The sequence below is a fragment of the Amblyomma maculatum genome, chromosome 10 (assembly GCF_055883805.1).
Source record: "Amblyomma maculatum isolate TAMU_Amacu chromosome 10, ASM5588380v1, whole genome shotgun sequence".
NCBI classification, from domain to species: Eukaryota; Metazoa; Arthropoda; class Arachnida; order Ixodida; family Ixodidae; genus Amblyomma; species Amblyomma maculatum.
In genome coordinates this window covers 172674323-172699293 of record NC_139353.1, presented here as the reverse complement: position 1 = coordinate 172699293, position 24971 = coordinate 172674323, and the positions used below count along the sequence as shown (strand labels likewise).

Genomic DNA, 24971 nt, shown 5'->3' with positions numbered 1-24971 from the left:
TTGACGGTTCTATGTTCGGATGGGACGAAGTGAAGAATGAGCGCTATCGTATATCAAAAAAGAGGGAATGACGGAGACATATTACGAACAAAAAGTTCACACTGATAAACGTCAACTGTCGAAGTATTGTCAGCAAAGCTACGCAACTTGAGGGCCTGCTTTTCCCACATGATGTAGAAATCGCTGCACTCACTGAAACATGGTTGGGAAAACATATTTTTGGCAGCGAATTCGTGCCACAAAACTACAAAGTTCTTCGAAAAGACCGAGATGGAAGGGGCGGTGGAGTGGCCATACTGTTCAAATCTTCATTGCAAATCTTTAGAATGCCAGATATTGACGATGTAGAAGGCATCTTTTGTAAATTTTACAAGAATAATGTTCGTTACATTTTAGGAGCCGTGTACAGGCCACCTAATTCCTCTCTGGAACTCCTACTGAATCTAAAAAAATATATTGAGCGCCATATAAAACAGAATGATAGGCTAATCTTGACTGGTGATTTTAATTTACCAAACATAGACTGGACTGCCTTTTCGTATTCTAATAACATCATTGAGCAAACTATGCTTGATATTTCCATTGACTTTGACCTGCTTCAGGTAGTTAAAGATTGTACTAGAGTTCACAATGGTTCACATTCAATTCTTGATGTATTTTTTGTAAATGGTGTTATCAAAGGAAACGTCGAATGCTATGTAACGACCGGTATTTCTGATCACAAAGCTGTTGTACTAACATTGATGAATTCAAACTTTGATCGCCGAAATACTGTCAGTTTCTTTCCTAATTTTTCTCGTGCACATGATGAATCTATTCTTGATATGCTTGACTTTCATTATGACCGCTTTATAAATTTTAATGGAAATGTGAATGACTTGTGGCTATTTTTCAAAAGTGTCGTCTTTCAGTGCATTGAACGCTTCGTTCCAAAAATTGTCAAAAAGTCTCCAAAATGTAACCCGTGGATTACACGAGAGACATTACGCTCACAACGAAAACTAAAAAGAATGAAAAAAAGATTAAGAGTAGGAAACTGTTCCCAAACGATCATTGATGAACAAACAGAAAAACTAAAACAGCTGATTGCCCATGATAAGGAAAGGTACTTTTCTACTCAGCTACCTACCTTCATTAAAACATCCCCTGAGAAATTCTGGAGGCAGATAACTCCAGCTTCACGATCTCATGATACTTTTAAAATAAATGGTATGTGTGAGCGTGATGATGCTTTGGTGTCCACGGCTTTCAATGATTACTTTAAATCGGTGTTTACGCAGGATGACGGCTCTCTTCCTTGCTATTCCGTGAATTTGCCTTCAATTCCTGATGTTGTGATTTCCGAGGCAGGTGTTCTCAATTTATTATTGAAGCTTGATTTAAAAAAATCTCCCGGACCAGATGACATTTTCAACGCATTCCTGAAGCGTTATGCAGAATGGTGTGCCAAGTATTTATGCCTCTTATTTAACAAATCATTAAATGAAGGCTCATTACCGGATGACTGGAGAACGGCAAGAATTAAACCAATCCATAAAACTGGAGACAAAACATCTATCCAGAATTACCGTCCGATATCATTAACATCTACAGCATGCAAGGTTTTAGAACCCATCATTCATAAACATATAGCAGATTTTCTAGAACAAAACGATTTTCTAACTAATGCACAGCATGGCTTCAGACAAGGATTTTCCACTGCCACTCAGCTGGTACAAACTATACATGATTTTGCGCAGGTAATAAATGAAGGAAAGCAGACTGACGCTATATTTATGGACTTTAAAAAAGCATTTGATAAAGTTTCGCATAACAAGCTTCTTCACAAATTAGGCAATGTACTAAAAAATGACAAATTACTCGCTTGGATTGCAGCCTACTTAAGAAACCGTCGTCAGTTTGTAATAGTAAATAATTCCCCTTCCTCTCCAGTTCCTGTATATTCCGGCGTTCCCCAAGGATCTGTTCTTGGGCCACTCCTCTTCTTGATTTTTATTATTAATATTGTCGATAACATCTCAGTTTCTGTTAGATTGTATGCTGATGATTGTGTGTTGTATGAAAAGATTTCTACTGCTCAGGACCAAGTCCGGTTAAATAACAATTTCACTAAGGTAATAGCGTGGTGCGACCAATGGCAAATGTGTGTTAATTATGATAAAACAGTGTTCATGCGTATAACTCAGAAAAAGAAGCCTCTCTTGTTTAACTATACTGCTAAAAACAATGTTCTCTCTCAAGTGTATACATACAAGTACCTTGGCCTGCGGATCTGCCATAACCTCTCCTGGACAGAGCATGTTGACAACGTTGCAGCAAATGCCCTACGCAAACTATTTTTCCCCCGACGTGCTCTGAAGCTCAGCCCCTCCAGTGTACGTTTACTTTCTTATAACACTATTATTCGCCCTATGCTAGAATATGCCGTCATAATATGGGATCCTTTCACTAAATCTAACATTGCTAAATTAGACAGTGTCCGAAAGAAAGCAGTACGGTTTATTTACAATTCATATAACCGCACATCTATCACTGCTCTTCTTAATCAAAGTGGTTTGCTTCCAGTCTCTCACAGAAACCGCATCTGTCGCCTAAAGTTCTTTTTTCAGTTAATCAAAGGCCAGTACAATATTGAAACATCCAACATTATATCGTTCTCCTCGGGGTACAACACTAGACAACGGCATGATTTTACAGTCACACCATTACACGCACGAGTTAACACCTTTAAGTATTCCTTTTTCTCCAGAACCATTACAGACTGGAATAACCTAACTAATGATGCAGTAACGCAAACTTCACTAAAAAGGTTTGAAAACCACCTTTAACTTTTTTGTATTGTTGTACCGCTACATTCCTGTGTTTCGTTTGTACTTTTGCAATTGTGTTGTTCATATTTAATTAAGATCGTTGTGTTGTTTCCAGCACTGATGTACTTCCATGTTGTGTGCCCACCCTGCGAAGGTCTTGTAAAAGATCGCAGTATCAATAAATAAATAAAAATAAATAAAAAAAAACCATATGAATGTAAGGAATGACTTCAAGTTTCTTCTGGCTAGTAGTTTGTAAGGAGACAGGTTGTTTTCTTTTTTTTTTGCGGTTTTATTTTCCTTATGTCTCACCAACTGGCCTACACATCTACGCTGCTAAGTTATGTCTCTGGACGTAGGCTCTTTTATGTGTTCTTTGTCCCTTGAAGAACAGTGTGCACTGTGTTCCGCAATCATAGCATCTTCGACGTGCAGAGCTAGGCCTTATGCCTTTTGCCTGCGAAATAATACCTGCCCCCACGACGTTTCGTCCATGTTTGGGGCACTCGGGCCTTCCGTCGGCCGTTGGAAGAGGGTGGCGAAAATCCGTAAAGCAGAGTGCTGCAGACAAGTGGGATTCTTCAATGCTTGGCTTCAAAATGTGTGCTTAAAAGCCTTTGGTCTTGGATCGTCTGGTTGGAGGCGATGGCGGGACTTTCAACGGACAACGCAGCAGTCGACTGAATTACTCTGGAATTGCCTACGCCCTCAACTTCCAAGGAGACACAAAAGAAAAGTGGGTGTTGTTCCAGTTACTTTCCTCGGCAATGCGACAGTTTCTGCAGAAGTGGAGGCAGTGTTACAGCATGGCCCAAAGTACTGCTTGGAACCATTGGTTGACAAGTATGACCTCCTAGCGTCAGTACATCGAGTGGCCAACAAGGCACCGGATGAAGAGAGAGCATCCTGCCTTTTTGAAAGCGTCGAAAGTTTGAGAAGGCATTTTACGAAGTCCGGTAGTTGAAAAGTTTTGCGTGAAGTGGCGGGTTTTTTTTCGCGATAGCGATATTGCTCTACTTCAGGCTGACAAGGAAGGTGGTTTCACCGTACTCCCACAGGGCTTATTTCAAGAAAAAGCCATTAATGCTGTGAGTAAGAATTTCAAGCCTGTATCTAAAAAGCCTTCGAAAGTGAAAAGCGAGGCACTTGCTCTCTTGGGCGGTCTTAACCTGCCGAAGTTGTCAAAACAGGTGTTGGGAAGCGATCTGGATGTACTGCAGCATGTTTTTTACGGCAAAGACGCACAAAGATCTGTGTCCTTTCAGGGTTATCGTCACAGAAAGAGGAAGCTGGCAGGCACAAGTCAGCAAATTCCTTAAAACCCATTTGGACGAACCTAATCCAGAGGATCCTTTCAAGATCGGTGGGTCTGGCCGCCTAGTTGCAGCGTTGAGGTCCGGCATTGCAGGTGCCAACTCAGCGCTGTCCGTCGATGTGGAAGAGTTGTTTCACTCGATACCGCACGAAGAACTTTTCAGGGCAGTAAGAGAGTTGATTGACGTTTGCGGAGTGGTTGGATTCCAGAACTCCTGTGGTGTGTCACCAGATTCTTTTCTGGAGCTCCTTTCTTTTTATCTTTGCTCCACCATTGTGTCTTTCGACGAAAAATTGTACGTTCAGAAAAAGGGAATATGTATAGGATCTAGCGTCGCCCCTGTGCTGTGTGAAATCTTTCTTGCGCATTTAGACCGTTTGCTTGAGCTTAAGCTAACACAACCCTTCATTGCAAAGATATTTAGATACGTAGATGATTTTTTGATTATTTAGAAACTTTCATCCGATGACGTCCTAGCAGAAGTAGCTAACGAGATATTAGGCGACTTTTCTAGTTCCTCAAGCTTTCTTAAATTCACTTTTGAACTTCCAAAAAAGGCTTCCATTCAGTTTTTAGATCTTAAACTGCTTTTTAACCACAGTGATCAGGTGTGTTGGGCCTTCCAACCCAGGACCAGGAAAGCCTTGTTGCCTTTCGATTCTTTTCATTCTAAGGTGGTGAAGCGAGGCCTAGCCTCTTCATGTTTTAGATCTGCGGTTTTAAAATCATGCGTTCACATGCTGCATTCTAGGTTTCATCTTCAAGTGGAGCGACTGGAGAAGCCAGGTTACCCGAGTTTCCTGTTAAGGGCGATTGCCGAATCGGTGGCCAAGAAGCTACGCAAGAAAGAAAAAGAAAAACAACCCTTACAAACTACTAGCCAGAAGAAACTTGAAGTCATTCCTTACATTCATAAGGTTTCACATAATCTTAAAAAGATTTCAGGTAAATATGGCGTTGATATTGTTCTTTCTGCACCTTGCAAACAGTCCAGATTGGGCAATTTGGTGGGAAACAATGTTTCCATATCAGGCACGTGTGGAATAAAACACCTAGAAGTAAACAAGCGTTCATTGATTACGAAAAAGCATTTGACTCAGTTGAAACCTCGGCGGTGATGCAGGCATTGCGAAATCAGGGGGTAGACGAGCCGTACGTGAAAGTGCTGGAAGATATATATAGTGGCTGCACAGCAACCATAAAGAAAGTAACAAAATTCCCATAAAGAAAGGTGTTAGGCAAGGAGACACAATCTCCCCAGTACTATTCACAGCTTGTTTAGAGGAAGTATTCAGAGACTTGGAATGGGAGCAGTTGGGGATAAGGGTAGATGGAGAATACCTCAGTAATCTGCGATTTGCTGATGACATTGCCTTACTAAGCAACTCGGGGGATGAACTGCAAATAATGATCGACGACCTAGACAGGAAAAGTAGAAAGGTAGGCTTGAAAATCAATATGCAGAAGACTAAGGTAATGTTCAACAGCCTCGGGAAGGAACAGCAGTTTACATTAGGTAGCGAAATACTGGAAATAGTAGGCGAATATGTCTACTTAGGACAGGTAGTAACAGCAGATCCGGACCACGAAAAGGAAATAACAAGAACAATACAATTTGGATGGAGCGCATTTGGCAAGCACTCGCAGATTATGACTAGCAGCTTACCGGTATCGCTCAAGAGGAAAGTATACAACAGTTGCATCTTGCCTGTACTCACCTATGGGGCTGAAACGTGGAGGCTAACCAAGAGAGTTCTACTTATGTTGAGGACAACCGAGAGGGCTATGGAACGAAAAATGGTAGGGGTAACATTAAGAGATAGAAAGCGTGCAGAGTGGGTCAGAGAACTAACTCAAGTTACCGACATTCTAGTAGAAATTAAGAAGAAGAAATGGACATGGGCAGGACATGTAGTGCGAAGAGAGGATAACCGATGGTCGCTGAGGGGAACAAACTGGATTCCAAGGGAAGGAAAGCGTAGCAGGGGGCGGCAGAAAGTTAGGTGGGCGGATGAGATTAAGAAGTTTGCAGGGGTCAAGTGGATGCAGCTAGCACAGAACCGGGTTAAGTGGAGAAATATGGGAGAGGCCTTCGCCCTGCAGTGGGTATAATCAGGCTGATGATGATGATGATGAAACAAGCGTGTTGCATGTGCGAAAGGGGTTATTTACAAGATTCAACTTAGTTGTGGGCGTGTTTATATTGGACAAACCGGTAGGTGCTTAAATGATCGTTTACGAGAGCACGCGCGTTTCTTGGAGGAGGCAGGGGGCTCGAATTTGCCGATTCACTGCCGCAGTTGTCGGGGCTGTTGCCCACAGCTCAGCCAGACTGAGATTATAAGAAGGAAGGGACAACTTGAAAGAGAGATTGCAGAGGCGGTTGCCATCCAGGGTTCGCATCCAGATGAATGCGTCAGCTCACCTTCTGTCGCTCTCCTCCAAAAAGAACTAGATTTACTTGTCATGTGACTTCTTGGTGGTTGTTTTACTTTTTTTTATGCATCCACTTTCTCCCCTGGTTGTCGGTCGTTTAAAAAGTTTTTTGAACCTCTTGTTTTGGGTTCGTTTGATGCTCATCTAGTGCGGAGATCTTTGTCTTTTCATTCATGTGCTGTTGTAGATTGTTCAGATAATTTTGTAATGATTTCCTCTTTTACAGATTATGTTTGTTGTCATCCTTTTATCAACTTCCACGTGCTGATTGTTGTCTTTTAGGTTCGCCGAAGGTCTTGTTTGGTTATCAAGTTTCAGTCCACTTTACCTGATTGTAAGGTCACATGTACCATCTGTCTTTATTAGCCCCTGTTTTTTGAATAAACTTTTCAGTTGCCAGTACCGCCCTGTGTTGTCTCCGTCCTGTGTCTGCTGCGGTTTTATTTTCCTTATGTCTCACCAACTGGCCTACACATCTACCCTGCTAAATTTATACCAACATACGAAGTGTAATCCCGAAGCGTGAAGACCTTCATTCTTTTATCGAAGATAGTAAACAGGACATCATTCTGCTCACCCAAACGTGGCAGGACATATACGACCACGAAATGTTCCCTTTCAGTATCAACTTAACACTGTATCGTCTGATCGGCAGGATAAAAGAGGTGTACTTTTAGCCGTCAGATCATCATCACTCATCTTCCATGACGACAACAATGAACTATCATGGGTCTGCGTGCAATGTACAGCTATAAAGGAAGTTTTTTGTGTCTGTTACCATCCTCCAGCAAATAATCCGTCGTTTAGCAATTCCCTTCACCTTCACCGTTAGTTCGAACCAAGTTACCCAACGCCCCTATATTTCTTTTCGGAGACTTCAACTATCCGACCATCAACTGGCCTCTGCTATGAGAACTTCATTAGTCATCATCAAACGAAGCAAACCAGCTTCTTGACTTAGTTTTAGATTTCAACTTACATCAGGTAATAACATACCCTACACGGGGCGACAATACTCTGGATCTCTTGCTTACATCTAATCCGGATGACATCAAAAGTTTAAACTTAATACCCGGCTTCAGCGACGCCATTCTTCATGAACGCATAGCATTGCCTATCAAAAAGCGATCTCTCACTGATAAACGAATCACTGACTACATGAGGGCGAACTTTGAAAAAATTAACCTTGAGCTCGAAGGCTTTTATGAACACTTTAAAACTTCATACTCTACTCGTTACCAACTGGGAATTATATAAAAATGTACTGTTAAATCTGCAATCCTGATACATTCCGACCATCCTCGTAAAGAGTGACTCAAACAAGCAATGGTTCAATACGCGTCTAAAATGCCTGCTTAATAAGGAAAAGCGCCTCTACCGAAATGCTAACCAAGCCAACAATCAAAAATCATAGAAGCGATATCGACGTAGTGCGAATTGTTATGTGAAAGAATTAAAAGCTTATAAAAAAAAGTTTCTTTTTTCTTCTGACCTCTTATCAATTGTGCAGTCAAATCCAAGCAATGGCGAATTATTTCCCCCAAAAAAACCACATAAACCAAATAGAACTCTTAGACGCAGATAGGAAATCTATTGGGATTGATAAATGTGCGTCGGCCCTAAACAATTACTTCTCATCAATATTTTCTACCCCTAACGCCGATATCCCATTATTTATCTACTTATCAGTGACCCCAATGCCTGAAATACAAATCAGTCCTGATGGAATAGCGAATTTGATTAAATCCCTCAAACTATCATCGTCAGCTGGCTGCGACCAAATCAGCCCCAAAATGTAACAAAATACTTTCGCATTATCAAGCAATATACTCTACCTGTTATTCACACAGTCGCTTAGCAATGGCGAAGTCCCTCACGATTGGAAAAAAGCAAAAATAATTCTCATTTTTAAATCTGGCGATAGATCAAAAGTTAATAACTGCCGACCAATTTCGCTCACCAGCATTCCGTCCAAACTCCTGGAAGACGTGATAGCATCAAATCTAATCACTCACCTTGAATCGCTGAAATACTTTTATCCGCTTCAACACGGCTTTCGTAAGTTTCTGTCATGTGAAACTCAACTCGCCGAATTCACACACGACATCCTTCATGTACACCCGCCCACTTTTTTAACCTGAACGCACGAGCGTCGACCGACGAGCCGATAAGCGCCGTATGACGGAGAACAGCGGCGAAATGAGCGAGAATACGCGCGTGCGCACAGCGAGCACTCTGGTGCAGCTGTCCTCTGCTCGGCTGTTCCGGGAACGGGACGTCACCCCTGCTTCTTTTGAGCACCGTTATCGTCATTGTCTTTTTTCTTTTCCTGAACGCTTCCATCAAGTTATAAATAAACGGTCAGGTGATAACGCTAGATGGAATGCGATATGCTCCGGCTGATTGTACTACATGCGTATCAACAGTTTGTTTCTTTTTGCTATAGGTCCCGTAGCACTTCCCTGTGGCAAATTAAAGGTATCTGCCACTCGAACTCCTGTTGAACAGGAACTTGTATTTTGCAACGAAAGGCGCAGACGCATTGCCAATGTCATAACAGAAATAAATTTATTGCTTTTTAGAGAACAAAAAAAAAAGAAATGGAGAGAGTCCATAAAGATACCTTTGCTCGTACTAGCACAAAGGAGATTTTCCTAATACAGCTGCTTTACAAACTATGGGCTTCCTTCAGTAGCTGCAAAAACCTCCACCAGATTGAACAACCGCTGCAATGCGTCGCGGAAGAGAGTCGCTGGTACGAGGTCTCCATCTTCAGAAGCTCCCATTCGGCTTGAACTTTGCGCCACAATTCATCGCAGCTGGCGTTGTGAAGCCCCATTTTGGACAGCTTAGTTTTCATTATTCCCCACACATTTTCAATGATATTCATGTCCGCACCCTGTGGTGGCCAGGCCATGGTCATGATACAGAGTTCTTCCAGGCGGCCTTTGGCAGCGCGAGACGTGTGCACGGGGGACAAATCGTGTTGTAGAATGAAGAAGCCGTCACCAAAAGGACCGTCGAGGACATGAGGAAGGAGCTCCTGCTCTATAATACTAATGTAGGAGTTGGCACAAAATCGGCCCTCAATTCTGTGTAGTGCTCCGAGACCCTCTTTTGTTACCATCCCCCAAACGTTGACACTTCTGCGTCCACTGGATCTTACTTTCTGGATGTATCGGGGGTCATACCTATAAGAGATGGAAACAATCACTCAATTTAAAGCAGCGACAAGTCCCACTAATGATATTCTGCTAAAGTAACAATAAGAAACACGGCTCAGAGGAAGAAAAGTCTAAAACGATTCTTTACATAACTGCACTGAAAACCTGCTACATTGTAACAGGTCAATCCTCATAAAATCTGCTGAAAATGCATTACATTAAATTTGTTCTGCATTACAGAAACATTTAATTATGAATAATTACGAGTGATTTATTTGCAGTTATAGTTATTCATGTTTGCAATGTAATTCCTGTGTGGCGAACTGCATACGGAGCAAAGGCCTTTATCAGGCTTGCCCTATGCCTTTGCTCCGGTTTCTGTAATCTAGAATAAAACGAATAAAATAAAATGACATGAAAAACAGAAACAGGAAAAACTAACTAAATATTGATAGTATAAAAAACCGAACCTGGTTAGGTCTGGTCTGTATACTTTGCGCCTTTGGTCCCACTGCGTGCAGAATGTAGACTCGTCGGTAAAAACGACATTTTGCCAGTCACTTGCTGTCCAGTGAAGATGGGCCTGGGCAAAGTTCAGTCTTTTCGCCTTCGCGGCGTCCGATAGAAGCGGCTTTTGGGCAGCACTTCGACTCTTCAGGCCTTCTTCCAAAAGCCGTCTTCTCACCAACTCTTCGCTGACATCCACGCCCACCGCATCTCTAACCTGGCCGGCCGTCATGAATTGATTTGCCTCGGCGACAAGAACCAAGGCGGCATCCTCTTCTGCTGTTGTCTTTCGAACGCAGTTCCTTGTTGCGTCACCTATGCGCCCTTCATCTCTAAACGCGCAAATTATCCTGTTTACTGTAGCTAGCTGTATATCTAATGTGCTCGCGATCTGTCTTTGGGATGCGCCGCGCAAAGACATGCGTACTGCAGCTACTCTCTTTTCCTCTGGAACCCGAGGCGGCATCATTCACTCTATACGAAGCACACTCCCGAATAAAACGGATGAAAGGCGTTATTATCATGAAGCACGATGGCAACGACATCTGATGGGATTACTTCGCTTATCAATTCACACCTTGCTAGCATACAGGAAAGCACGCGGTACACGAGGCCTTTCTTAATCTTTTCCCAGCGGCATGCCGAAAACAGAAGGAAATTCGATAACACGCAAAAAAGCAGGTGGGGTTGCATCCGCTTCCCGCAACAGCCTGGCAGAGGACAGTTGCACCGGAGTGCTCACTGCGCGCACGCGCGTATTCTCGCTCATTTCGCCGCTGTGTTCCGCCGTACGGCGCTTATTGACTCGGCGGTCGACGCTCGTGCGTTCAGGTTAAAAAAGTGGGCGGGTATACGTGGACGACCGCTTACAAATTGAAGCCATATTTCTCGACTTTTCAAAGGCATTTGACCGTGTTCCCGATAATCATCTACTAGTTAAACTTGCCTCCCTTGGAATTCCGCAGACATTACTCATCTGGCTTGAGCACTTCTTGAAAGGCCGTGTACGGTTTACATCCGTCAACTGTCATAACTCATCGCTAATTGGCGTAACATCAGGTGTCCCTCAGGGCGCTGAATTGTCGCCGTTATTGTTTCTCATATACATTAACGACCTCCCAACTAACATCAAACAAAACTTCAACTTTCGCTGACGACTGTGTCAATCATAACGCTATCAAAGGCCCTGAGGACACCATTAGGTTGCAAAATGACATCGCCACGGTTGTATCATGGTGTGAGCAATGGCACATGCCGCTTAACTTAAGCAAATGTCAATCCATGTCTTTCTCTTATAAGCGCAGCTCTGATAAAAGCACAATCGTATCAGTTCGACTCCCATTGCTCGAACGTTATCTTATAAATACCTTGGCGTCCACCTAACATCAACTTTATCATGGGTTACTCACATTGAAACAATATGTTTACAGGCTTCACGCACTCTTGGTTATTTACGGAGAAATTTACAATCAGACAGCTCGCATTCCAGACCTATGGTCGTCCAAAAATAGAATACGCTTCATCCATCTGGCACCCTTCACAAGCATACCTCGCTAATAATTTAGAGGCCAACTAAAACCGTGCCGCCCGATTTATCATGTCGCAGTACTCACGTGAAACCAGCATCACAGCACTAAGACGAGCTCTTTCCCTCCCAAGCCTTCAATCACGCAGCATTATATCACGTCTCTGCCTCCTTCATTCTTTTTTTTACCATCCTCACAACCGACACCCTCTCCTGCAACCTCCCTCAAAAATGTCCCGTCGACTTAATCACAGTCACCCGATAAATCTGACTTTTGGCCGCACTGCAGCAATGAATAACTCTTTCTTTCCAGATGCAATAGCCCAATGGAATGCTCTACCGGACGTTATTGCTTCACGCAAAGATCGTGAAATTTCCTAGCTTCCTAACTTTTCATGCTTGCCTATCTCGATACGACGAGCGTTTTCAATGATACTGCTGCAGCTGATGACTGTTTACATATTGGCCTACCTCTGAGAAGCCACTGTTTCCAAAATATCGTCACAGCCGACGTGAGCTTCGCTGCAATGCGTGCCTTCTCGTCTTTACCTGATCTTCAAGGTGAATCCTGATGAAGCCTTTAATTTATCCTACTGGGAAGGCTTTGCACGTGTGCAGTCAATACCCGACGGGATGCGAAATGCCCTCTCTCATCGTGCACTAGCTCTGGTGCACCTCCAGCATTGTTTGGTACTGAACAATTGGCAAATAAGGGGTAATAAACTGCGAGCGCAGGTTCCTGTTCCCGCATTTCGCTTTGTCAGCGTCGTCGTTTCTGGCAGAGCAGCTGGCGTGGCCACTTGACAGCAGGTAGTGGTTTAGGTGGTGGCAGAGTGGTGCGCCACCTGTCACTGACGATGAATACCCTTTATCTGTTTGGGGGAGAGCGTATACATTCTGTGGATGGATGGATGATAGGAGCGGTGCCTTTGAAACGGGGTGGTAGCAGTAGCTATCTTTTCTCCCTAATCTTAATTCTTGATTTAGATTGGTTAACTAAACCATCATTCTATTTATTACATTTTTGTTTCTACATTACTAACATTATGTCACTTCTCGGCTTTTAGGCCACCAATCTTCCAGTCGTCTTTTGCTAGTTTCCACCGCCGGTTTATTCACCCGTCCACTGGTATCTCTAAACCCCAGAGCTTCAGGAACAGTGACTGCGCCTGCATCAACTTCCGGATAGATACCATTATATTCGAGTATAATATGGCCAATTGTTTCACTGGAGTTACCACATACAGCACATGCGTCATCTCCATTTTTAAATTTCTTTTTGTAGCTGCGTGTTCTAAGGCACCCTGATCTAGCTTCAAAAAGTAGGGCACTGCCTCTTGAGTTATCAAAGAAAGCTTCCTTCCTGATCTGCATTTTCCACTTTCGGTATAATTCCACACTCTGTTTCTTCTCCATCGAATTCATCCAATTTTTACCTTCTGTGTTTTTCACCTGTTGCTTAATGCTCTTTCATTTCTCCGGTGACTAGCATACTTACTAGTTATTTTCCTAGTTCTTTTCCTCCATTGTGAGTCAATGCTTTTTAAGTACAGGTATTTAAATACTTTAGCTGCCCATCTGTTACTGTCCAATTTACTCAGGCGTTCCTAATATAATATTTTACTCTGAGCTTCCCGTACTTTGAAAGATGCCCAGCCCACACCTCCCTGTACCGCCTCATTTGTAGAATTTGCCGTGGGCACCTAGTGCTAATCGTCCAACGGCTCTCTGATTTATTTCTAATGTCGACTGTACCTCTGATTTTAGGCACAAAACCGAATTTCCGAAAGTACGTCCGGGCACCGTAATTCCTTTCCAAATACCCCTCAAACCCTCATACCTGTTGTATCCCCACAATGCCCTATGCTTCATTATCCTGGCATTCCTTCGCCCTTTGGCCTTAAAGGGTTCGTGAAACGAAAATGTAGCTGCCCAGTTGCAATTTTCCTTGCATCAGTAAACATTAGGCATGCCGATTCTAAAATGTCTCGTCGAAATATTGCTTCTGCATTTAATAATACCATTCTGAAATCACAGCACTTTTGCGTTCCTGAAGCGACCATGCGACACTGTGGGCCGGAATTAGAAGTACTCGCCTACGTCATGTTTAGCCGTTTGGAAAAGCAGATATTAATCATTATTTCCCATAAAATAATAGGTTCCTGTTAAAGTTAGCAAATAAAAAAATAGGTTATCAATTATTCCGTCACGCAAACGCATTTCTTCAACAATCTGTATCAGGGCAGTCTCTCGTTACTGTCACGTGACGCGCGGTCGGCGGCGGCGGAGGAGGACGGGTGGTGTCTGTTTCTCGCTGCGCTCTGGAACAGAGCGAGAGGTGACGCTCAAGTTCAGGTTTTCGGTAACGACGACTAACCTCGCTCCGCAGGGTACTCCAAATGACAATGGTTCCAATCTTATTTGTTATTGTTTTCTTTTTTTTTTTTTGTGAACATTCGTGATGGAGCACAACAATGTCTTGAGCAGTCTCATACCACCGGTACAGCTTGGTTGTGTAGCCGCTGCTGTATTTTTTTATTCTTGGCGTCTTTAAAGATACGATGTAAATACAGTTTCAGGTCGAAGAAATTGACAAGTGTGTTCAATCCGAATAGTTGGCGGAGTGTTTCAGGAGCGGGCGCCGCGGCGCGTACTCTTATACTGCTCGCCTCCGCGCTGCATCCGTTGAGAATAGCGTGTCGAGCTTCGATTCCTTTATTTCGGCTCGATGACATGAAATATGGCACTACACGGAAAGCCGGAAACAGAAAAAAAAAAGGTTGGTACAATGCACTGGGTGGCCCTTTCACCAAACGCGTTGTCCCAGCTTTGCTCCCCCACATTCCCGACGCCTATTTCGTAACGTTTCTCAAGCAAAAAAAAAAAAAAGAAAAAAAAAGGAGGAACCATGCTTCCTACAACTTCTACAGTGCTCAGTCTTCGCGTCTTTTTCCTGACAACGTTAGGTTCTGGGTTTAGGCGTGTTGTGTGGGTTTGAGTGCTCGCCATGCCAATCGTACGTGCGTCGCGAGATTGCAGCACGGCTTCTCCGAGTGGAAGTAACGTTCGCTTTCACAAGTTTTGCACACCGATTGTGTTCACGTGTTCGTACTACTTTCTACTGGAAGTCCTAAATTCGAAGCCTCGGCATGGAAACGAAGAAAGCTCACCTCAAACGATGCGTCGTACCGACGCAAAACCGATGGCCCATTTGGAAAAAAAAATGTAGGCGGTCTGTATGTAGGCGGCGGTGATAAAAGTAGTAAAAGTAGTTGCGATTTGTAGCCTTACAGATATGCCTATTTGAGAACTACTCGACTCGCAGAAGGCACCAGTTCTATTTGATTGTTTCCTGCCAGAATGCATTCATAGCAGTAATATGCGCATTTTGAATTTTTTTTTTACCAGTGATGTTGTGTTCGCGCTAACGTAGCGCAATATCGACACTGAGACAGTGTGGATGATCGCAAGTAAATAACGTTAAAGGGCAAGCCTTCTTTTATTAGCAATGCCTTCGGCAATAATTTTATTACAGCGTTTCTTGCTCGAGAAAATGAAAAACAGGTGGCCGCTTGTTCAAGTTATGTCGCCTTTCGCTCAAGGTGTTCTCGACTAGCAGTCCATGATCAAGAAGCATTTGGAGTAAATGCGGATGATCTGTAACACCCAGACGGCTGCTTCAACTACGTAGTCGCCGCCGGGATCTCGCCAGATGCTCTCAAGAGCAGTCGGCATCGGCACGCACCGCCCGCAGCTGCACCTGTTCGAAAGCTTCGGTTAGCGATTGCGCACTCTCGCAACGGTCGAACGTAGGCTAGCCTGCAAGACTCGGACATACATACCAATGCGTAGTTCCGAAACGGCTGGGATCGGGAGGCTCTGCAAGCCGGAGTTGTGCCGCGGTTACCGCGGCCTCTTGACACAAGTGTTACTCTACCGGTCGCAGGCTCCATATTCGCCGACCTGGCACCCGAAAAGCTGCGTCGGCGTAAAGCTCCAAGCCCACGATGTAACCATGTTTTAACAGTAGCGACTATATTCTAGTTAACTATAGCAGCGACGCTGGAACCTGGGACGTCGGCCATATTAAAAAACCCTTATGAGCGTAGAGTAGGGCACAATTAAAACCTCTGAAATACATCAAGCTCGGTCAACTTTGTCTCAGCAGGCTCCGGCAACGGGAGCTTCTCATTGGCTTAGCGCTATGACGTATCTGTTGAGTTGAGGAGGGTGTGCGCTAGGAAACCGAAATTCTGTTTTTGTTGCTATTAAACCAATGCGGGCGATGAAACAAATCGAGGTATATTATATGATGCAGGATAAGGATTCCATTTAACCAAGCCGTGCAAACTTTCCTGAAAACGTTTCACGACCCCTTTAAGTGATTGCTCATGCTTTCCAATGTATGCCAATCCTTCGTTTACCCATACCCCCAGATAATTATATTCTGCTACTCTGGGTATTTCATGGCCTTGTATTTTAAGACCCTGATCAGTTGAGCCGTTGAAAATCATCAGACCCGACTTAACTGCGCTGAAACTGAAGCCTAGAGCGTCCCCGTCGTCTCCGCAATACTTAACTACAGTTTGCATTTCTTATACCCTTGTCACACGGGCATGCTTAACCGCGGTTACGATAACCGTAGTTATCGGTAACCGCGGTTACGGTTGTTCACACGGCGGAACCGAACGCGGTTAGCCCGCTAACTACGGTTGGCGCGAACCGAGCTTGGCAACCTCGGTTTCATCGCTCAAACCGTGAACCAGAGTAAAGATGGCGGCGTCTCTGAGTGGTACGTGCGTTGTGCCTCCTGCATCTCTGGCATCTCCGGCGGCAGCTACGAGACTTCTGTGGTCGCATGAAGCAACGATGATTTTAATACGGCTGTGGGAGGAGAGGCTCCACGCTTTGCGGGCCTGTACGAGAAACGCACGCATTTATGCGGCGATTGCTGCCAACCTCAACGCTGGCCTGCAAGCCATGGACGAAGGGCCCTATAGCGCATTCACGTGTAGCTGCACAACGTGCATATACCTTGTGGATAAAAACATTACCGCGTAGTGTTATTAAGTCGTTTATTGTAAGAAATTAATGGCAATTTGGTTGTCTATTTGGAAACCACGTGATCGCTGTCAAACCACCAAAGGGTGGGCCTAATCCCCATGTGGCAGCGGCGAGATGACGGTTTCCTGTAACCACGGTTCTTCCGGCTAACCGTAGTTAAGCATAACCGCGGTTAGCGTGTCCGTCTGACTAGGGTATTACAGACTCTCAGCTAGCAGCATAATATCATCTGCATACATCAAACCGGGGAGGCGCTGCTCTACTGCCTTTCCGCCTAATCTATATGACAGGTTAAAACCTAGGTTACTGTCTTGTATCATCCGTTCCAGGTTTATCATATAAAGCATGAACAGCAGCGGTTATAGGGGACAGCTTTGTCTTAATCCTTTGCATACTTTGACATCCTCCCTACTTCTTATCCCTTCCCATGTAATTTCTACTTTGTTATCCCGGTATATTTCCTGTAGGAACTCTATCATCTCATAACCGGTGCCTGGCAACTTCGCGCTCCGCGGCCGTCGCCGCCGCTCTTCCTCCGTTGACAAGTTACGCCGTTGGCTGCCGAGAGATGGAGACAGCGACGTAGGGCTTGGAAGTACGAGAAGCTCAGAGTAAAATATTATATGAGGAACGCCTGAGGAAATTGGACAGTAACAGCTGGGCAGCTAAAGTATTTAAATACCTGTACTTAAAAAGCGTGGACTCACAATGGAGGAAAAGAACTAGGAAACTAACTAGTAAGTATGCTAGTCACAAGGACGGAGAAATAAAGAGCATTAATCAACAGGTGAAAAACACAGAAGGTAAAAATTGGATAAATTCGGTGGAAAAGAAACACAGTGTGAAATTTTACTCAAAAAAAGTCGAAAGTGGAAAAAAGTGGAAAATGCAGATCAGGAAGGAAGATTTCTTTGATAACTCAAGAGGCAGTGCCCTACTTTTTGAAGCTAGATCAGGGTGCCTTACAACACGCAGCTACAAAAAGAAATTTAACAATGGAGAAGACGCATGTGCTGTATGTGGTACCTCCAGTGAAACAATTGACCGTATTATACTCGAATGTAATGGTATCGATCCGGAAGTTGATGCAGGCGCAATCACTGTTCCTGAAGCTCTGGGGTTTAGAGATACCAGTGTCGGGTGAATAAACCGGCGGTGGAAACTAGCAAAAAACGACTGGAAGATTGGTGGCTTAAAAGTAGAGAAGTGACATAATGTTACTAATGTAGAAACAAAAACGTAATAAATAGAATGATGGTTTAGTTAACCAATCTAAATCAATAATTAAGATGTAGGGAGAAAAATGAGTATGATAGCTACTGCTATACCACCCCGTTTCAAAGGGACGCTCGCATATTCCATCCATTCCATCCATCCATCCACCCTCGCCAGGCGAGTGCCGGGTGTGCCGTGTAGCAAAGCGGTCCGGAACTCCGGATAGCCACGTGCTGCCGCTTTCTCGCTGTTTCGTGGACTGCTTTGCAGTGTGCAAGGTCATGCTTCTACTTTTCTTTGCCTTCGGGTGCTGCAGGAATACAGCATTGCGCCAACTGGTAAGTGCCAGCTTTGCTTTGTCCTTCCGGCGATCGCTGCGAAGTGTTCAGCTGCTTTGAGATTTGTAAAAAATTGTGACAGCACCAAACATTGTGTATATAAAGCGTCAATACTGTAATAGTAATGTTAGATATACACCTGTGCTTTCTGGACTGCAATGCTAATTGCTTCCCTGCCTAGCTCGTCTGCGTAGTGTGTTAAATGTGCTCCTGCGAAGTTTTTTTTTTTCTTGCAGTATACGCTAATTACGAAATTTTGTGATAAAATAGAAACACAAGATTTACCTATTGAGAAGATGACTACTTTAAAGTAAGTTAAACCAAACAGTGCAAAGCCTATATAAGCTTTCCTTATCAACTAAATCGCTGTCCCTCTCTAGCATCGGAAACTGCAAAACTCGTACTCAACCGGATTAAGGCCTGTGAAAAATAATGACAGCACCAGAAGTGTGTTTATTACGTTTCAGTAAGGTAATAATAATATTAAATGTGCACGTCTATTTTCTGGACTGCGATGCTAACTTCCTACCTGGTTAGCTCATCTGTGTGGTACGTTACATGCGCTCTAGCGCAGTATATTTTGTTTCACTAACTGCGCAATTCTGTGAAAAAATAAAAACACAAGCTTTGCCTATTGTGACGATTATTTTGGAGTGATCGAAACAGAAAGACCTAACGCGTATATTTGTCTTTCCTTGTTTTTCAAGTTAAAAAAAAAAAGTTTGTACGACGCTCTGAATCATTGAAAGTAACAGCTGATACCAAAATTGTTCTCCTTACAGATCTCAATGGCATACTGCGATGTAGTTGTTCCAATGATCTGTAAATCAAGCTGGCTTCTGAAGTGCTATTAGTGACAGCAGTCACTCTGAACATTTTTCCCTACTTGTGGCAACTTTTCATCACACCACTTCTACATTGTACTCTTGTGGCAAAACTGCTGTTGTGAAATGTGTAAATAAATGCTGCTGCCTTTCTTCTTAAATTTTGTTTTACTGCAGCGTAGAATAGCATTGTAATTTTTCTATTACCATTGGATTTTCTATTACCATTACGATAGAGTTACCTTCAGTAAAGATGTGGTGGTGTCCAACACTTGTCCGTCCCAGTGGTGGGGAAGTGGTATCAAAAATGGCTTGGTGATGTCGAAGCAATGTCAGCAGTTCTTGGCGCTGGTTAGGCGTGATGTTCGGATTAATAGTCGTTGAGAGAACAGCAAGAGAGACGTCTGTCGAAACTCGCTGCTGAGGCAGAGGGGCGGTGAGCACCATCAGGGACAAAGGTTGAACATCCACCATGCAAGGCAGAGAAGTTCCTTTTGGGAGTACGAGGGATTCACGTGAGGTGTTAGTGGCCGCTACTGTCGCTGAGCCATTGCGGAACCAGACGAGACCTGACGGAAAGCCGATGACGCGTGAAAGGTGACAATGAGATGGTGCGATGAGTACGTCTCCTTCAGTGATATGGTCAGAAACAATGGTAAGTAGTTCATCGCACTGAGGAGGCAAATCAGCATCAGCTGCGGCAATGAGGGAATAAAGTCGTTCAGAAACGTCAGACGCAAAATCCCTGTCTGTCATATGGATGACACGGTCGCCACAGGAAATTAACGCTAAAGCAGTTGACAAAAAATCCCATCCAAAAATAATCAGATGCGCACAAGGTGAGAGCACAGCAAACTGCACATGGTGGCGGACGCCGCCAATAACAACTCGCACAGTACACTTTGTTGAAGGGCGCAGATGAATTTAAGGACAGAGTTTTCAGCGCAAAGGCACGCGGCCAAAGGAAAGAAGAAGAAGGAAGACTATAGGGACGAATACAGCGCTGACTCACAACTGTTTATTTTTCGACGCACAGAAGAGTTATATACAACCAGACGCGCAGGCGCATACCGTGCCAGGGAAAAGATAAACAAAACGAAACGCATCACACCTTTATCTCGAACCCTTAGAAAGGAAAATCTTTTATACGTTGTACAAAACAACTGAGGTATCGCTAACACAACCTGACCCAGCCCTCTGAATATAATATGCTTCTATCGTTTCACGGGTGGTTTTCAATTTTTTTTTTATCAGCCTGATTATACCCACTGCAGGGTGAAGGCCTCTCCCATATTTCTCCACTTAACCCGGTTCTGTGCTAGCTGCATCCACTTGACCCCTGCGAACTTCTTAATCTCATCCGCCCACCTAACTTTCTGCCGCCCCCTGCTACGCTTTTCTTCCCTGGGAATCCAGTTTGTTACCCTCAGCGACCATCGGTTATCCTCTCTTCGCACTACATGTCCTGCCCATGTCCATTTCTTCTTCTTAATTTCTACTAGAATGTCGGTAACTTTGAGTTATTTCTCTGACCGACTCTGCACGCTTTCTATCTCTTAATGTTACCCCTATCATTTTTCGTTCCATAGCCCTCTCGGTTGTCCTCAACTTAAGTAGAACTCTCTTGGTTAGCCTCCACGTTTCAGCCCCATAGGTGAGTACAGGCAATATGCAACTGTTGTATACTTTCCTCTTGAGCGATACTGGCAAGCTGCTAATCATAATCTGCGAGTGCTTGCCAAATGCGCTCCATCCCAATCGTATTCTTCTTGTTATTTCCTTTTCGTGGTTCGGATCTGCGGTTACTACCTGTCCTAAGTAGACATATTCGCCTACTACTTCCAGCATTTCGCTACCTAATGTAAACTGCTGTTCCTTCCCGAGGCTGTTGAATATTACCTTAGTCTTCTGCATATTGATTTTCAAGCCTACCTTTCTACTTTTCCTGTCTAGGTCATCAATCATTATTTGCAGTTCATCCCCCGAGTTGCTTAGCAAGGCAATGTCATCAGCAAATCGCAGATTACTGAGGTATTCTCCATCTACCCTTACCCCTAACTGCTCCCATTCCAAGTCTCTGAATACTTCCTCTAAACAAGCTGTGAATAGTACTGGGGAGATTGTGTCTCCTTGCCTAACACCTTTCTTGTCAATCTGCTTTTACTTAAAATCCTGACTCCAGAAAACAACGGTGTACAATCCTTGCAAGTAGCGCAGTGCGCATTCTTTAGATCTCTAGCCGGTCGTTGATGCAACGCTTTGTTTGCCCGTCATTGAACGTCATTGGCTCCACATAGTAGAGGTCCATCATATGGTGTTGTCACTTTTCTTAAGTGGTAGCACAAACAATGTGAATAACAGAAATTGAAGCCCCTGTATCAATCAAAGCTTCGACCAAACAGAAATCATATTCTACGGGCGATGAGGAGGACTTTTAGTAAGTTCGCAGAGTGCAGTTTGACCTCCGGCAACTGCATCACTTAGTTTTCCGAATGGCGAACAGGAAGAGTTGTTGCGGGACGGAGAGGAGAAACTGAGCGGCGGTATGGGGATAGGGAGCGGCGTCGATATACATGGGCTCCACTAGGCTCAGACGAGGCCTAGGCGGACGAGGAGGCAGAGAGTACCGACGAGGCGGGCTGGGAATAGACCGGCGTTGATAATATAAAGTTGAAGACAGATCAGTTTCGAAGGCGTCGTAACCACGGCGCTCGTTCTGATGGCGGCGGCCACACAAGCGGGATATATGTCCTCTGATTCCACAGTAGTAGCACACTGGGCGAGAGGGGCGCCAAGGTGCGTAATAGGGTGATGCAAGTTGAGCCGTCGCCATTGTATTGATGTGATTGTAGGGCGGTGCCAGTTCGGGCGGCGGCACAAAAGGAGGGGGGGGGGATGCTGCGACGTGCGCTTAAGTCGGTGCTGGGCGGGATGCAGGAGGGTCGGACGCCATAGGTCGGGTGATTGTTGCCAGCTCACCTTTAATGATGCTGCGGAGACCGGCGTCATTAGAAGGTACGGAAGAATGATCGATCGCACCCGTGTCGACAGACAGGCATGAGGGCTTGGAGCTCCTCCCGGATGATGGCTCGAATCAGTGCCAGCAGATCCAGGGCCAGTAGCAATGCCGGGCTGCAATCGGGAGGACTGCAGCTGGTCGATACTTTGGCAGGTCGTAATAATCGCGTCAACAGTAAAAGTATTCTGGGCAATTAGGGTGTTATAAGCCACAGAATAATTCCTTTCAAGACGTGGTGTACGCGTTCAGGTTCCGGCATGGTGGGACTAATACGATGTCAAAGTGCAAGAATGGCCTCTATGTAAGACGCGTAAGACTCATCAGGACCTTGGAGGCGGGAAGCGAGCTTGTTCTTCGCGATCTCAGTCCGAACTGCCGGGTCCGCGAAGTATTGGCGGAACTGCTGCGTGAATAAACCAGGTTCTGGGGACCTCGATCAGGTAGGAAGAAGCATTCAGAAATTTTAGAGCATCGTCCCAGCGGTTGTAGTTACTGCAGCGTTCATAGGTGTCCAGCCAGTCATCGACATCTTTATCGCGACGACCAGCGAGCAGCGGCGGGTCGCGTTGTCGTGTGGGCACAGTCAGCGGGGGTGGTGCAGCCGAGGTAGAGTCCTGCCGGTTCGTGCGTACTCTCGGTAGACATAACGATGGTGGCAGGAGGTAAACAGCAACCGGAACGTAGCTCCAGCGAGAGGCAGGGCCCAAGGCAGCAAGGGAAGCAGGTCTCACCTCCACCACTTGTGGAAGAAGGCCAGGTCGAGGCGGCAAAGTCGAGACGGCAAGGCAAGGGATGCCGTGTCTAGTGTTTATTCCGATTGACAACCGAGGCGCGTGCCACCGGTGGCGCCGCGGGATGATGAAGATTATGATGGTATGTACAAGTGAAAGAAGATCCTTGGAAGGCTCACAATATCTCTCTCTCTCTCTCTCTCTCTCTCTCTATATATATATATATATATATATATATATATATATATATATATATATATATATATATATATATAACAGTTCATCTTACCGGTACTTACAAATGAGGCTGAAACGTGAAGGCTAAAGATAAATGTTGTACGTAAGTTCAGGAGAACTTTGAGAGATATGGAATAGAAAATAGGAAGCGTGGAAGAGAGATAACTCGAATTCCTGACATTATAGTGGAAGTAGTACGAAGTACAAAGTACTTGTACTAAGTACTCCTCTCTTCGTACATGTAATACGAAGATGGTCCGAAGCGGTACGAAGTACCGATGGTCGCAAGGGTAATAATTAAGGTTTCAAGGGATGGAAACGTACGGGGGGGCGGCAGAAATTGAGAAGACCACGTCAGCAACACTCCATTAGATTGATGAATTTGCGTCATCAGCGGACTGCCGCGAGCTCACTGTCACTTCAGTGCAAAATTTATTATTCTAGGTCTGCCTAATCAAGACACACATGTGGGCCGCATAATAGCGAACCGACTGTTCTTTACGTCCAGATATAGCGCAGCGGTACAAAGGGAAAGCGAGATTACAGCCTAGCTCACTGGGGAGGCTAGTTAATTTAACGTTTTTTTTTTTTTTAAATTACGGCCACCGCCTCATTTCAATCACCGCCAAGCCATGAACGAATGAAACTTCCCGTCCGTTTCCAGGTGACACCTAGGAGAGCAGTCTAGGAGCGGATCATCACTGGAGATTGGTTCACTGAGAAGCCATTCGGGAAGCAGAATAATTAATGCAGGAAAGTAGTTCCAAATTGCTCTTCCGCAGTGAATGAGGCCGCTTATTCAACAATTGACTGGCAGCCGCACTGAAGCAGCTGAGTTTTGCGTGCGCATGCTCGATCTTGTGAGACAATGTTGTTTGTATTTGAAGTTAAATGCTTTGAACAACAAGGCTTCATAGACCTTGTCAATCGCGTCGTGAAGGATGCCTTGAAGTGTTGCCGCTGGTCGAGCAGCAAGAGAAAAATGTTCTCGCTCACCGGGTGGCGACGGCGAACCGAGTCGCGATCCCCAACCGCGCCTCCAAGGTCTCCCAGCCTTCAAGGGCGCCCCGCTGTCGGAAGACGCTCCGATGCAGAGATGCAGACGCCGCGGCTGCCGCCTTCGCTTAGTGGCCCACTCGCGACTCAGCTCGGGCTGCCGTGTTTGCTTTTTCTGCGCCCCGAGTTTCCTAGGAGCCCGGTGGAGAGTCCAAGAGAGAGAGAGAGAAAAAAAGCCCCGTCTGGGTACGCACGTCAGCGGAAAAGCGGAGCGAGATAACGCGGAGAGAGCGCCACCTCGCTTGGCGCTAGGGAAATGGACGGCGGCGGCTGTCCACGCCTGCGTTCAAAGTGCCGTTTCGAGGCACGAGATAGCGCCACAGAGTCGAAGCAGGGAAGCGGAAGTGCGCGGGGAGCCTCGGGTAACAAATATAGCAGTGGCGAAGGGGCTCCGAACAAACCACGGCGACGGTGCAGTCAACCCACTTCCGAGCCGCGCGGTATTTTTCCACTCGCGTGAACCCGCTCGCATGCGTCAGCTGATTGAATGCGGTTTTGATTGGGCGGCGTTTCGCAGAAAGCATACCGGGAATGCGTTTCTGAGGGAGGTCATGTACAAAACTATTCCAAAATGGTCATGTTTTGAAGGAAAGAATACATATAAGAATAGACAGGCTTTTTTTCTTTATAGTTGATATGATTGCTCTGTTTTGAGCTGCGCATCTAAACATATTGCTTAAAAATGGCACGCAATAACACCGCAAGTGAGTTCTGCCGCACCGTTGCGATC

The 24971-nt window shown here is 44.9% G+C and overlaps 1 protein-coding gene across 2 annotated transcripts in view; it reads right to left on the bottom strand.

The window, feature by feature from the left end:
- LOC146177952 (sarcospan-like) overlaps positions 1-24380 on the bottom strand; it is a 221227-nt gene extending 196847 nt beyond the window's left edge. For both annotated transcript variants that reach the window (XM_084580673.1, XM_084580672.1), the window contains exon 1: positions 24182-24380. The gene's annotated coding sequence lies outside the window, so the exon portion shown is untranslated. The remainder of the gene's footprint in view (positions 1-24181) is intronic.
- Between the last annotated feature and the right edge of the window lie 591 nt (positions 24381-24971).